General features: G+C 41.4%; 1 protein-coding gene across 6 annotated transcripts in view; it reads right to left on the bottom strand.

Annotated features, from left to right (window-relative positions):
- Positions 1-12,709, bottom strand: part of FAM177B (family with sequence similarity 177 member B) — a 70,196-nt gene that overhangs the window by 38,360 nt on the left and 19,127 nt on the right. For 4 of the 6 annotated variants that reach the window (XR_005385747.1, XR_005385742.1, XR_005385744.1 and 1 more), the window contains one exon: positions 917-1,171. The exons of the other annotated variants lie outside the window; for them this stretch is intronic. The gene's annotated coding sequence lies outside the window, so the exon portion shown is untranslated. The remainder of the gene's footprint in view (positions 1-916; positions 1,172-12,709) is intronic. 6 annotated transcript variants of the gene reach the window in all.

The raw sequence follows: 12,709 nt of genomic DNA, 5'->3' as shown, positions 1-12,709 counted from the left end.
AAATTGTTTATTTCTGCAAGAAGCAGTATAGTTTAGTTTCTAAGAAGTCATGTTCTGGTGCCAGAGAGCCGAAGTTCAAATCCCAGCTTGGCCATTTCCTGGCTCTGTGACCTTAGCCATGTTATCTGCCCTCACCATGTTTGGTTTTCTCATCTGTACATTGAAGGTGATAATATCTCGGTCTAAATAAGCTAATACACTGAAGATGTTCAAAATGGTACCTGCCATGAGTAATCAGAAGGGTACCTGTGTTACTAAGTGTTCACTATTATTTCAGCCACACTTCTGTATACCCAATCCATTTGTGATCCTGATTCAGTATTGTTTAGTGTTTTTTTTAAAAAAAAAAGTTTCATATGAAACCAAGTGTTGGTTCTCAAGCTCCTTGGGAGCATTCCAGGTGTAATCTGAAACTGGCCCCTATGTTCGGAGGGCAGGGAGAGACCCAAGAAACATGCAGCCCCTCCAGGATGGTAGGTGGCAGTTTTAATAAGCAAGGGAATTTACATATGAGGCTAATCTTGGATGACCTCCCCACACCCACCCACCAAATCTTAAACGTTTATAGAGAGGCCTTAACTGGGGTTAGTCGGGTATACTGGCCAGATACTCTCAACACCACATTGCTAACTCAAGGCTGTGTCCTTGGAGCAGCCTCTGGGAGTGGGCAAGGCAAAGGGCAGTCGTGACCCAAGGACAGGGGAGAGGGTGAGGAGCCTCTGATTGCCCAGAACCAGCTCACAGGTCAGCTGGCGATCACAACCCCTCAATGACCTCTCCAACACCATGGTGATCTTCAAAGTTGGCAAGCTCATTTGTGTTTCCAATTGATATCACGTCAGAGTTCATTGAGAATCTCTACATTATTTCTTTTGCAAAAATGGAGTTGTACCATACATATTCTTTTGTGACATACCTATTCATTATTTCAGCGAGTCACCCATACTTGACACTTGTGCTGTTCCAGATTAATCCCCCATTATTGTTCTGACCTAGGTTCAACTCTTTCTTTTTGGGTGGTGTGAGGTCTTTTCTGAGCAGAAGTTTAGGGCTGGTTGATTTGTTCAGCTTCCAGTTCATTACCCAGTTTGGGGTCACCGTTCATTGATTTCAGTTCCACTTTGTTACCCTTTGTCCTACTTCCAACACCTGATTCTTTGATTGGCTGAATCTGTAAAGTACATGGAAAACTATAAGTCCAATACTTCCTATTTTTGTCCTACTGGCAGAGGTTTATTTATGGGCACAACACTTCTCAGGATACCTCCTCATTCCAGACACTTCACAATTCCTCTCCACCCCACCACCTCTAGTTCAAGTCCACTATTTTCTGAGAATTGCTGTTTATGAATTCATTCGAAAAAGAAGGCTAGGATATACTACTTTAGCTGCTTCGAAAAAGCACCACAAAGTTGTGGCTGGATAGACAGCTTCCAGGCATCTGAGTCTGAATGGCCAGTGGGGAGTAAGGGCTGCGATCGCGTTCTGCATTGGGCTCCCCACAGGAATCTTGCTTCTCCCTCTGCCTGTATCTCTGCCTCTCTCTGTGTGTCTCTCATGGAATAAATAAATAAAATCTTAAAGAAAAAAAAATGCCATGGGTGAAGCGGGTCAAAGGTACAAACTTTTAGTCACAAGACAAATAAGTCCTGGGGATGTAATGACATGGTGACTACTGTTACTACTGTTGTATATTTGAAATTTGCTAAGAGGGTAAACCTTTAAAATTCTCACCACAAAAAGACTGTAACAATGTGTGGTGATGGATGTTAACAAGGCTTATTGGGATCATCTCGCAACATATGCAAAAATCAAATCGTCAAAATGCACACCTGAAAATACCATAATGTTATATGTCCATCATACTTCAGTTAAAAAAAGGAAAAAAAAAAAAAAGGCAGAGGCCTCAGCACCCCTGGTTTGTACACACAACTTCCCCTTTTTTTTTTTTTTAATTTTTATTTATTTATGATAATCACAGAGAGAGAGAGAGAGAGGCAGAGACATAGGCAGAGGGAGAAGCAGGCTCCATGCACCGGAAGCCCGATGTGGGATTCGATGCCGGGTCTCCAGAATCGCGCCCTGGGCCAAAGGCAGGCACCAAACCGCTGCGCCACCCAGGGATCCCCTTCCCCTGGTTTAAAGACATTTGCTTTTCTTTTCTTTTTTTTTTTTTTAAAGACATTTTCAATAAAAGATAATGCTTCTCACTCATAAATAAGAAGTATTTGAATGTAACTTTGACAAGATAAATTCCATTGTGCCATGTGGTTCGTCATCAAGATCCCTCGTGTTTTCATAATTTCTTTCTTTTGTGCACTTTTTTGATAATTTTATTCATCTAAAAAAGGAATGTTTTTATGTTTAAATAAGTTATAGCAAAAGTCTGTACAGTAGTTGATATATCCTAAGTAGCTTTCAGCTGCCCTGTCTCAATTCCCCAAAAACAGAAGCAGTGGGAGGCGTCTCCACCTACATAGTGGCTGAAAGCCTCACACTCCAAAGCCAAACTGAGGGGTTCAAATCCCAGTATTTCCCCTTATTACATGTGAGATCCGGCAAGTTGCTTCAACCCACCGAGTTTCCATGTCCTCCTCTGTGACACATGGATGCCAGTCCCCACCCCACAGGGGAGTCAGGAGGATGAAATGAGTAAAGCATGTATGACACATCTTAGCACAACACCTTGCATTAGGTGCTGTTAAGATTACTATGCTCTTTCTGATTCATTCCTATTCTACCAAGGAGGTCAGAAATGGAAGTTAGATCTTGATTTTGAGAAATACTGTGCACGAAGCAGAGACAGCAGGGCAACAGAAGCCCCTCAGCCTCATGTAATATGCCTGAAAGCTTATCCAAGCCAACGTGACAAATCCTCAAAGAAAATACTTTTAAACTTCCTTAAACTCTCCAAACCTGCACTCAGAGGAGTGACCACATAGTTTTCTGAAACCAAGTGCCTCCTGAATAGCGATAGTGCTTCAGCACCCTGAATATGCCTGTTAAAAATGTTAATTTTGTTGGGATGCCTAGGTGGCTTAGTGGTTGACAGTCTGCCTTTGGCTCAGGGTGTGATCCCAGAGTCCCAGGATCGAGTCCCACATTGGGCTCCCTGCATGGAGCCTGCTTCTCCCTCTGCCTGTGTCTCTGCCTCTCTCTGTGTCATGAATAAATAAGTAAAATCTTTAAAAAAAAAAAAAAAAAGTTTGTTTCCTTGATGTTGTTCTAACTATTTTTAAAAAAATTTTTTAAAGATTTTATTTATTCATTTGACAGAGAGAGAGAGAGAGAACGAGCACAAGCAGGGGGAACAGCAGCCAGAGGGAGAGGGAGAAGCAGGCTTCCCACTAAGCAGGGAGCCCAATATAGGACTTGATCCCAGGACCCTGGGACCATGACCTGAGCCAAAGACAGATGCTCAGCTGACTGAAGCCACCCAGATGCTGCCTCCCTGATGTTGTATGAAAGTAAAAAAACCAAAATTTTGTAAACTGACCAAAAATAGAATTTTTATTATGCATGAAGACATGGATCAAGGTCCATACATGCCTTTTCCATTCCAAAGGCCTCTGGGCCTGGCAGCAGCAGCATGTGAGTCCTGGGACAGGCTACGGGATATTCTGCTACCCGTGGTTCCTCTAGACATTTTAGGCACTGTAGGGTGAAGAGGCTACCCCAGGCATTTGAAGACCCCAGGCACTCCATCCTCCATATGGACTCTGGGATCTGTCTTTTCAGGATGAATAACCTATCAGACTCCACTAGGAAGCCCTAACCAAATATACAGTCAGAAGTATGCATTGCTGAGAATGGCTCAGTCCACTCCAGGAAGACCCCCTCATAATTAGTGGATTCTTTCATAGGACATGAAATAACCTCTGAAATACCCTCTCCTTCTCCGACACCCTCCAACAGGGAACTGTACCCAGTGGAAGCTCAACACACACTTCTGCCCAAGTATCTCCCGTTGGTAGGCCATGCCCAAGGAGAAGAAGTGAGTAAGAAGTCAGATTATAAGCTTAGTACTTTTGACATGTGGTTTTCCCAAAATCTTCGAAGGAGTTTGTTTCAAAATAATGATATGTATAAATATGAAACAATTTGAAACATGAACTAATTACAGTCTATATCATGTCCTTTAGGTTCCCAGAAACCTGAACATCCCTTCATGTTTGAGATAATGAAACAGGTACATGCAGTTGCCTGGCCTAAGGCACCACAGTTAGGAGGGATTAAGAACCAGGAACACCCCAAGTAGATCTTGTGATTTGAATCACAGCTGCACTCTCTGTTTCCAAGGACTTAAAGGAAATCCTTAGAAAATTGGTGACTCTAGGGATGCAGGAGGCGGGGATACCAGCTGCCTTGCACCATCTGCCACAAGGCAGCTTCACAGTCAAGCAATGACACCAGGGCATCACCGGCCCCCCGTTTCCCCAGCTGATTGGAATTTAAGTGGGTGGGTCATAGCTTAATACCCCAGCTGGATCTAATTCAAAGCGTGACTAGGTCCTTATATTCTCAGAAAATCCTTCCCTTATTTGGTTAAGGCATTCTGTTTAATTAGCAGACAAAACCAGTTGAAGCCTGCACCTACTCTGCACCCCCAAGAAGCACTGTGCTAGCAGTGTTCTCCACTTATGCAATTTCATTCCCCGTCTATTCATTCATCAGCACAACAAACATTTATTGAGCTCCAGGCACTGTCCTAAGCATTAGGGATCCAACAAGGGACAAGAAAGCCAAAGTTCCTGCCCTCATGGAGCTATATAGCCTAGGGGGTCACAGATACTAAACAGATAGAAAAATATAATGCCAAGGAGGGAAAAGACCAGAAAGAAAAATAAAGTGAGGGAAAGGAATGCAAAGTGACCAGGGGTGGGGGGTGGTGAGGTGCTGCTTTTCAAATAGAATGATCAAGGAAGGACCCTCGAGGGAGAACCTTTCAACAGAGACTTGAATGAGGGCAAGGAGCCAACTATGGTGAGCAACTTGGGTGTCTTCTGGATACGTGTAAACACCCAAACAATTTTGCAGCAAAAATTGAAACATACCATACCTGCTTTCTTGTAAACTTCTATAATTTATTCCAGGAACCTAACAGTTGGGGGACTTTGGTTTGTTTCAACATATTGGAATTTATAAAAAAAAATCCTGATCAGAAATTAATTATCTATGAGATGGTAGATAAGGAAAACTTTAGATAACTAAAAAGTCTAAAGGCTGGGAAAGATGTTGATGGTACATCCAAACATCGCTATCATGTGGACCGGTTTGCTCCTAGCCAGTTACTGCACGTCATCCAGAAGACTCCTTTATAGCACCTGTGGGTTCCTCTGCTGTTGCTTCACACCCATAAGCACCACCATCACCTCCGTGATCGATTATCGCCTAGAGACAGTATTACTCTATGAGCCAGTTCAATACACACGAAGTGATTCCAGGTCTATTCTTCTTAGCACTAGAAAAAGCATCTGAGTAAGACACATCATCTGCCCCCCCCCTTTTTTAAGATTTTATCCATTTATTCTTGAGAGACAGAGAGAGAGAGAGAGAGAGGGAGGGAGAGACACAAGCAGAGGGAGAAGCAGGCTCCATGCAGGGAGCCCGACGTGGGACTCGATCCTGGGACTCCAGGATCACGCCCTGGGCCGAAGGCAGGTGCTCAACCGCTGAGCCACCCGGGCTGCCCTGGCTCCCCTCCTTAAACAGACACATCCCTCACTGAAGATAACACACAGCTGGAGCCTTCCTAACCCCAGGACGTTCTACTTCTACCCTCTGTCCTCAGGTGGTCCAGTGTTCCATCCACTCCCTGACACACCCTTTACTACTCATCAAATCCCAGTCTCAAAAACTTGAGAAGGTGAACTAGACACATGGCACAAGAAGTACTGAATTCCCACGGGAAACTAATCCACACTACGACCTAGTACAAGGGGCAGGGTATGAGCTGAAAGAAGAGTCGTGGGAGCCTGGCCACAGCATCCTTCCTTAATGAATCATGGCTTTTCAGGGAAGCCAGGGCTCTGCTGTACCAGGGTTGGAAAGCCTAAAATAAGACAGATACTTTCTGCTCATCTCTTTAAGTGGGCCAACTCACTGGGCTGTCACCCCAACCTCTCCACTCGCCGTGTCGGTTCCCACCTATACTTATCCCTTGGCCCTTACGTATAGCCCCTGGCCCATCTCCATGGTTGCCTCATGTGCCCACTTGCTTGGGTGACCTTCAAAATTCCCTTCCAGTTATTTTAGATGTTAGCTTTGTAGTAAAGTTTTATTCTGTTCACTCTCCCCAACCCCTCCACCACCAAAAAAAAAAAAAAAAAAAAAGTGCAAAACTTTATTAAACACACCCATCTGATATCTTTTCAGGTGAGGACAGCCTCAGTTCAACTAAACATACAAACCTTTGCAAAGTTGAAAACAAATGTATAAATAATATAAACCAGAGTAATAAATATTTCCGTAGGTGTGCCGAATATGCATGGTCATCGTCAGGTAATTTGTATAAAAGCTTTCTCCCTTCTTTTCCCAGAATGGGGACGTCTGTGAAATGTGAAACTGAAGAATTTGTTCCAAATCGGAAAGAGAGCTGGAGAGAGAAAAACAGGGAGCAGCAGGTGGGTAGAAAAGGCATCGTTGGAATCTTTCTGGAAACTTGTTTTTGTTTTTAAAGATTTTATTTATTTATTCATGAGACACAGAGAGAGAGAGAGAGAGGCAGAGACACAGGCAGAGGGAGAAGCAGGCTCCACGCAGGGAGCCCGACGTGGGACTCGACCCCAAGTCCCCAGGATCAGGCCACCCGGGCTGCCCTGGAAACTTGTTTTTATTGCTAAAACAGGCACACCGCTTCCACCTGGTGGCATAATTGTGAGTCACAGGGGCAGTTTTCCAAGGTAACCAAGTCCCTTTTGCAGCTGTATTTGCAAAATTAAGATTATGAAACTCGCCCTATTATGCCGTCTCGTGTGATCTTTCTTTTTTTTATTTTTTTATTTATTTTTTATTGGAGTTCAATTTGCCAACATATAGCATAATACCCAGTGCTCTCCAAGACAAACCTATAGAGCAGATGAGTAGCAGCAACGCCTATGGACAAAAACGGGGACAAGACAGGGCCGACCCAGAATTTTCTGAGACAACGGAATGTTATAAACTCATTCCCTGGATCAGGAACTTCTGCTTCTTCCATCGTGTTAGGTTCAGTGTCAGGCAGATCTCTCAAGAAGCCCGAATGAATACCCAGACTGATGGCAGGACCGAAGGGGTGAGCTGAGGCAAAGCAAACATCCATGTGGACACTTCCAGCAAAATGCTTGCTAGAGACACCGTGATTATGTGGACTTTATATAAGCAAATAAGTCACGTAATTTCCAAGGAAAGCCAATTAATTTTTTATCAGCTATTCTTAGTTCCATTGTTGTGTGTGCATGAGAAAGAGAGAGACAGAGAGAGAACAAACTGAAGTCAGGAGCTAGAGACAGATGAACCAGGACTGGAGCCCGGTCTCCCCACCCAGGGCCTGGCTGACTCAGCACCTGGTAATTCCAGGTGCCACCAGCCCAGAAGGGCAGTGCTGGATCCCATATGGGCCTTCCCCTTCTGGACAGGGAGGTAATTGTGTGGGAGGACTTCAGAGCCCTGTGCACCAGATCTGCAAAGCCAGAGGGTCAGGAGCATCCCCCCAGGTGGTTGCTGCTGTTAGTAAAGGACAGAGACCATGTCTTTTTTTCCTCTTTTTTAGCCCTACCATCCAGAAAAGTAAGTAGCACATAGCATGTGCTATGAACATTTACTTGGTGAGTGAAAAAAAAAATTCCAACCATAAGGGTTTTAGAAGAAGCAGGATTATGATCACTAAGCAGATGAAACAGGGTGAACCCCACTGAGTAAAGTTAAATTTGGGACACATCCTTTAAAATGCTCTCTCTGCCATGTATAATTAGTGAATACTGAATACCCCTTTGACAGGTAGGAAGGCTACACAGTTGCTCCAAAATAAGGCCATGATCTAGGTATTTTTATAAAGTGACAAGAATATTTCTTTTTTTTTTTTAAGAATATTTCTTTTCACTGCTGACAACTGTTTGCATTTTTCCCTTGTGAAGTTAACCTAATCTCGTACCTTGTCATTTTCTTTCTCCTGCAGAGGTAATCCTCTGTCTATAAATGTATACAATCATAATCCCATGAGCTTCACAAAGACAGCTCAACAGTTTTGACGGAGTAACATAATATTTAATAGCTCAAGGGGTAGCTGACAAAGAAGTAATTAAGAGAAACAGATTTCACAAGCAGATAGGACGTCTTTCTGTAGCACAGTTTGCTAACTACAAAGGTAGGACTTAAATCTAGAGATAAATATCCGAGATAATTAGTTCCTGGGCCCTTGCAAAAATAAGCTAAAAATAAATTTGAGCTTAAAACCTGCTGAATGTAATTAACGTCAGTTAAATCTCAGTGGCCTTCCTTCTAGCTTTTTGTCATTTTAGAAAAGCTGGCATTAAAAGACAATCAGAAAATGCTAGAGTATGTTCAAGTTTAGAGCATGGAATTTTTTCAATATTTGTGATTACTGGTTTACAATATTCCAGACACCATCCTCGGCCCTGGGGCACGAAGATGAATGAGATAGATAATGGCCACTGCTCTCAAGACATTTACAATCTAGGGCAAATGAGCTTGTGATTCTATTTTTATAATAACGATTCAAAATTGAGGAACTCTGTATGAGCACAGATCTCTGGAAGTTTATTCCGTAGCACCTAGCAGGTCTCATTAAACCATTCCAGATGTCTATGCTCATTACTCTTGGCGAGAGCTGTGATAAACTAAATGTCTACTGGAACACTATTAATAATATGTACCTTTAATAATTAATAAAAACCATCAAAAAGAAAATCAACATCTAATAGATGGCCAGTGTAAACACGATCAAAGCATTCATTAGTCCCATATCAAATGATTAAAAGTTGATGTATTAGGAGCCAAACTACAAAATCCCCTTAAAATTTTCTGGGAGAGCTCACAAAATCTGTGGGATCTTTGAAGTCTAGCCACATTCCATTATGGGAGGATGATTTGAGAGAAAAGATTCATTTTTCTTAGCAGGACTCTTATATCTGTAGCCATTTAGGTGTCCACAGCAACATAAAAATGCCTCATTTATAGTTTCTTTACTAACTGTAAGGTCCCCCCTGCCTAATGCAAGTCTCCAGGTCATGTTAGTGGATTAGACTTGATTTTTAGGCCATTGCTGCTTTTTCCTTTCCTCTCAAAGCAAAAATACCCCCACAAAAGATCATGGACATAGAGTCTGTGATAATAGTACAGACATACGATCATGCTGGTATTAGGACTTCAGTGAAGTAAAAGGCAACCTATTCCAAGCATTCATCTCAATACAGCAGGAAGCCAGCAGATCTGCTGCTGTGACAACTACAGGCAAAGCAAAATGGCTCAAAATGGCCCAAATGGCTCAAAATGGTGCATACTGTCCAAGCAGTTTCCACTCTTGCTTCTGGCCTTTCCTCTCTTGCCAAGTCCTGGCTCTCCCTATGGGAGGTAACTAACAGTGAGGTAATTGACAGTATAAAGGTTACAAAAAAAAGGAAGGATTTCAAAGTCCAATTTCACTCTTGACTCTAGAAAAATGCAGGTTGAAAATATTTCAGAAACACATCAAGGTGGCCGCTAATGAAGATTGACAACTTCTTGGACACCCCCCCACCCCTGCAAAAAAAGCAAAAACAAAAAGCATATAAAGTAAAAGGAAGGAAATACTTTTTTAAAATTTTATAACACAGGAAAAAGAAAACACAACAAGATGACAGAAGAAACAGATTTATATAAATTAAGGTAAATGAATTAAAACATTACAGTAAAACAAAACAAAACAAAACAAAAACCCTCCCTTATGTTGGGTTAAAATGTGAAATCAAACTCCAGTTGTTTAAAGGAGTCATATTTAAGACGAAGTGGCCCATATAGCAACTTCTTACTAGACACATCACCAGAAGCAAGGGAAACAAAAGCAAAAATGAACTATTGGGACTTCATCAAGATAAAAAGCTTCCACTCATGGGACCCTGAGTGGCTCAGTAGGTTAAGTGTCCTTCGGGTCAGGTCATGATCCCCGTGTCCCGGAGTCGAGCCCCACATTGGGCTCCTGCTCAGCGAGGAGCGTGCTTCTCCCTCTCCCTCTGCTGCTCCCCCTGCTTGTGCTCTCTATCAAATAAATATAAATAAATAAATAAATAAATAAATAAATAAATAAATAAATAAATCTTAAAAGAGAGAGAGAGACACTTGGTGGCTTAGTGGTTGAGAATCTGCCTTTGGCTCAGGTCATAATCCCAGGGTCCTGGGATCAAGCCCTGCATCAGGATCCCTGCAGGGAGCCTTCTCTCTCTGCCTCTCTCTGTGTCTCTCATGAATAAATAAATAAAATATTTGAAAAAAATTTAAAAAATTTAAAAAGCTTCTACTCAGATAAGGAAACAATCAACAAAACTGAAAGGCAACCTACAGAATGGGAGGCGATATTTGCAAATGATGTACCCAACAGAGTTAGTATCTGAAATCTAAATAGAACATATCAAACTCAACACCCAAAAATCCCCAAATAATCCAGTTAAGGAATGGGCAGAAGACATGAATAGACATGTTCCCAAAGAAGACATCCAGATCACTAACAGACATATAAAAAAAAATGTTCAACATCACCCATCATCAGGGAAATACAATCAAAACCACAATGAGATACCACTTCACACCTGTCAGAATGGCTAAAATTAACATCAAAGTAAACAACCGATGTTGGCGAGGATGCAGAGAAAGGTGGGAATGCAAGCTGATGCAGCCACTCTGGAAAACAGTATGAAGGTTCCTCAAAAAGTTAAAAATTGAACTATCTTACAATCCAGCAATTGCACTACTATTTACCCAAAGGATACAAAAATACAGATTTGAGGGGGTACATGCACCCCAATATTTATAGCAGCATTATCAACAGTAGCGAAACTATGAAAAGAGCCTGAATGTCCATCCACTGATGAATGGATAAAGAAGATGTGGTCTCTCTCTATATATAATGGAATATTAGTCAGCCATCAAAAAGAATAAAATCTTGCCATTTGCAATGCAATGGATGGAGCTAGAGTGTATTATGCTAAGTGAAATAAGTCAGAGTCATCAGTTGCCAACCACCAAAGTAATAATTGATTTAGGTAGGTGTTAAAGAAGGACATGCGGTAAGGGCAATATTGTTTCTTGATCTGGGTTTTGTTTTAATGGGTGTGTTTAATTATGAAAATGTATTGAGCTGATATATGTGTACTTTTTTCAAGACAAAAATTTCAGTAATGCCCTTGCTAGCAAGGACATAGAACATGGACATCCTGAGTCTTTTTGGTACTAAGATAACATAGTATGACTTTAAATAAAGAATTGGGGCAAATCTGTTCCAAAAATGTCCATCAATCCAGTAATCTATTCCTAGGGCATTACCTACAGAGACACGTGTGTGAAATTGTTGCCTAAAAGGATAGTCATCTGGGCATTGTTTGTGAGAGTAAAAGCTTGGAAGCAGCTGTTGCTCTGCACCGCTGTCCCTTTAAATCTATCCCGTCAACTAGAACTTGAATGAAATCTCAGACAAATCTCAAAGTTTTTCTGGTCACTCTCAGCCTTTAACAAATAGATTCGCTCATCAGATTCACTCATAACATTTCCAGACCAACTGAATATCAAAGCTTTAATGAATCATCCAGTTTTAAGTCCCAAGTTGAGCTTCTCTTGGAAGTTGGCCTCATTAGTCCTAGGGTAATACAACCCCCTCACCTGTGAAAGAAGTGAAAGCAAGTGACAGAGCAAATGTGCAGTGTGTAGAGTATGTTAACATTTGTGAAAGAACAAAGGGAAAACATAAAGTTATGTATGAATTATCATTACCCAAAATATTGGTAATAGTAGTTGTCTCCAGAGAGGAGAACCAGGTGTCTTATACCTTTCTATACCTTCTAAACTGTCTACCATGTATGTCCATTGCCTAGTCAAAAAACAAATTGGATAAAGAAAGAGATTCATACTATATTGTTGAGCAGAAATGACATAACATTACAATCCTATTTTTATAAACCACTTACATGTGGATTTTAAGCAAGAATTTGATTTTATTCTCCACTCTATGTATTTCTGTATTGTTTTAATTTTTCAATGAGCTCATGGTTTATCGATATAAAAGATATTTCTGGTTATAAAGTATGTAAATAAGCACATTTTGAAGTTAAGGGAAGCTGTTTAGGGTCAGTTTTCTGCTCTACAGGGTGCATTTGGATTGACAAAATACGTAGTATAAAAACAAAGCCAGCTACAACTAAATATGTAGCCTGTTATTATGCATACAACGTACAGCTCCACTTAATCTGATTAACAAATCATTGTGTCATGCCACTTTTACTGAAGATGATTCATAGTGTTCTCAAACACTTTTAAAATCAGACATTTCTGTTTCTGGAATACAAGTTAATCAACCACTTAGAATGTTTTCCTCTGTTTCTCAGCTGCTCAGTAGGACCACAACCTCTAATGGTTCACCAAACACAGTCTATACTGGTGAAAAGGTCCCAGCCATGAGGAAATCACAATAAAAGCATAATCGTCAGGATCCAGACATTAGAATTAGAAGTCTAAGCATAGCTGC

The sequence above is a fragment of the Canis lupus genome, chromosome 38 (assembly GCF_011100685.1).
Source record: "Canis lupus familiaris isolate Mischka breed German Shepherd chromosome 38, alternate assembly UU_Cfam_GSD_1.0, whole genome shotgun sequence".
Lineage (NCBI taxonomy): Eukaryota > Metazoa > Chordata > Mammalia > Carnivora > Canidae > Canis > Canis lupus.
The sequence above is the reverse complement of the archived record's forward strand: the minus strand, read 5'-3'. Positions and strand labels throughout refer to the sequence as shown.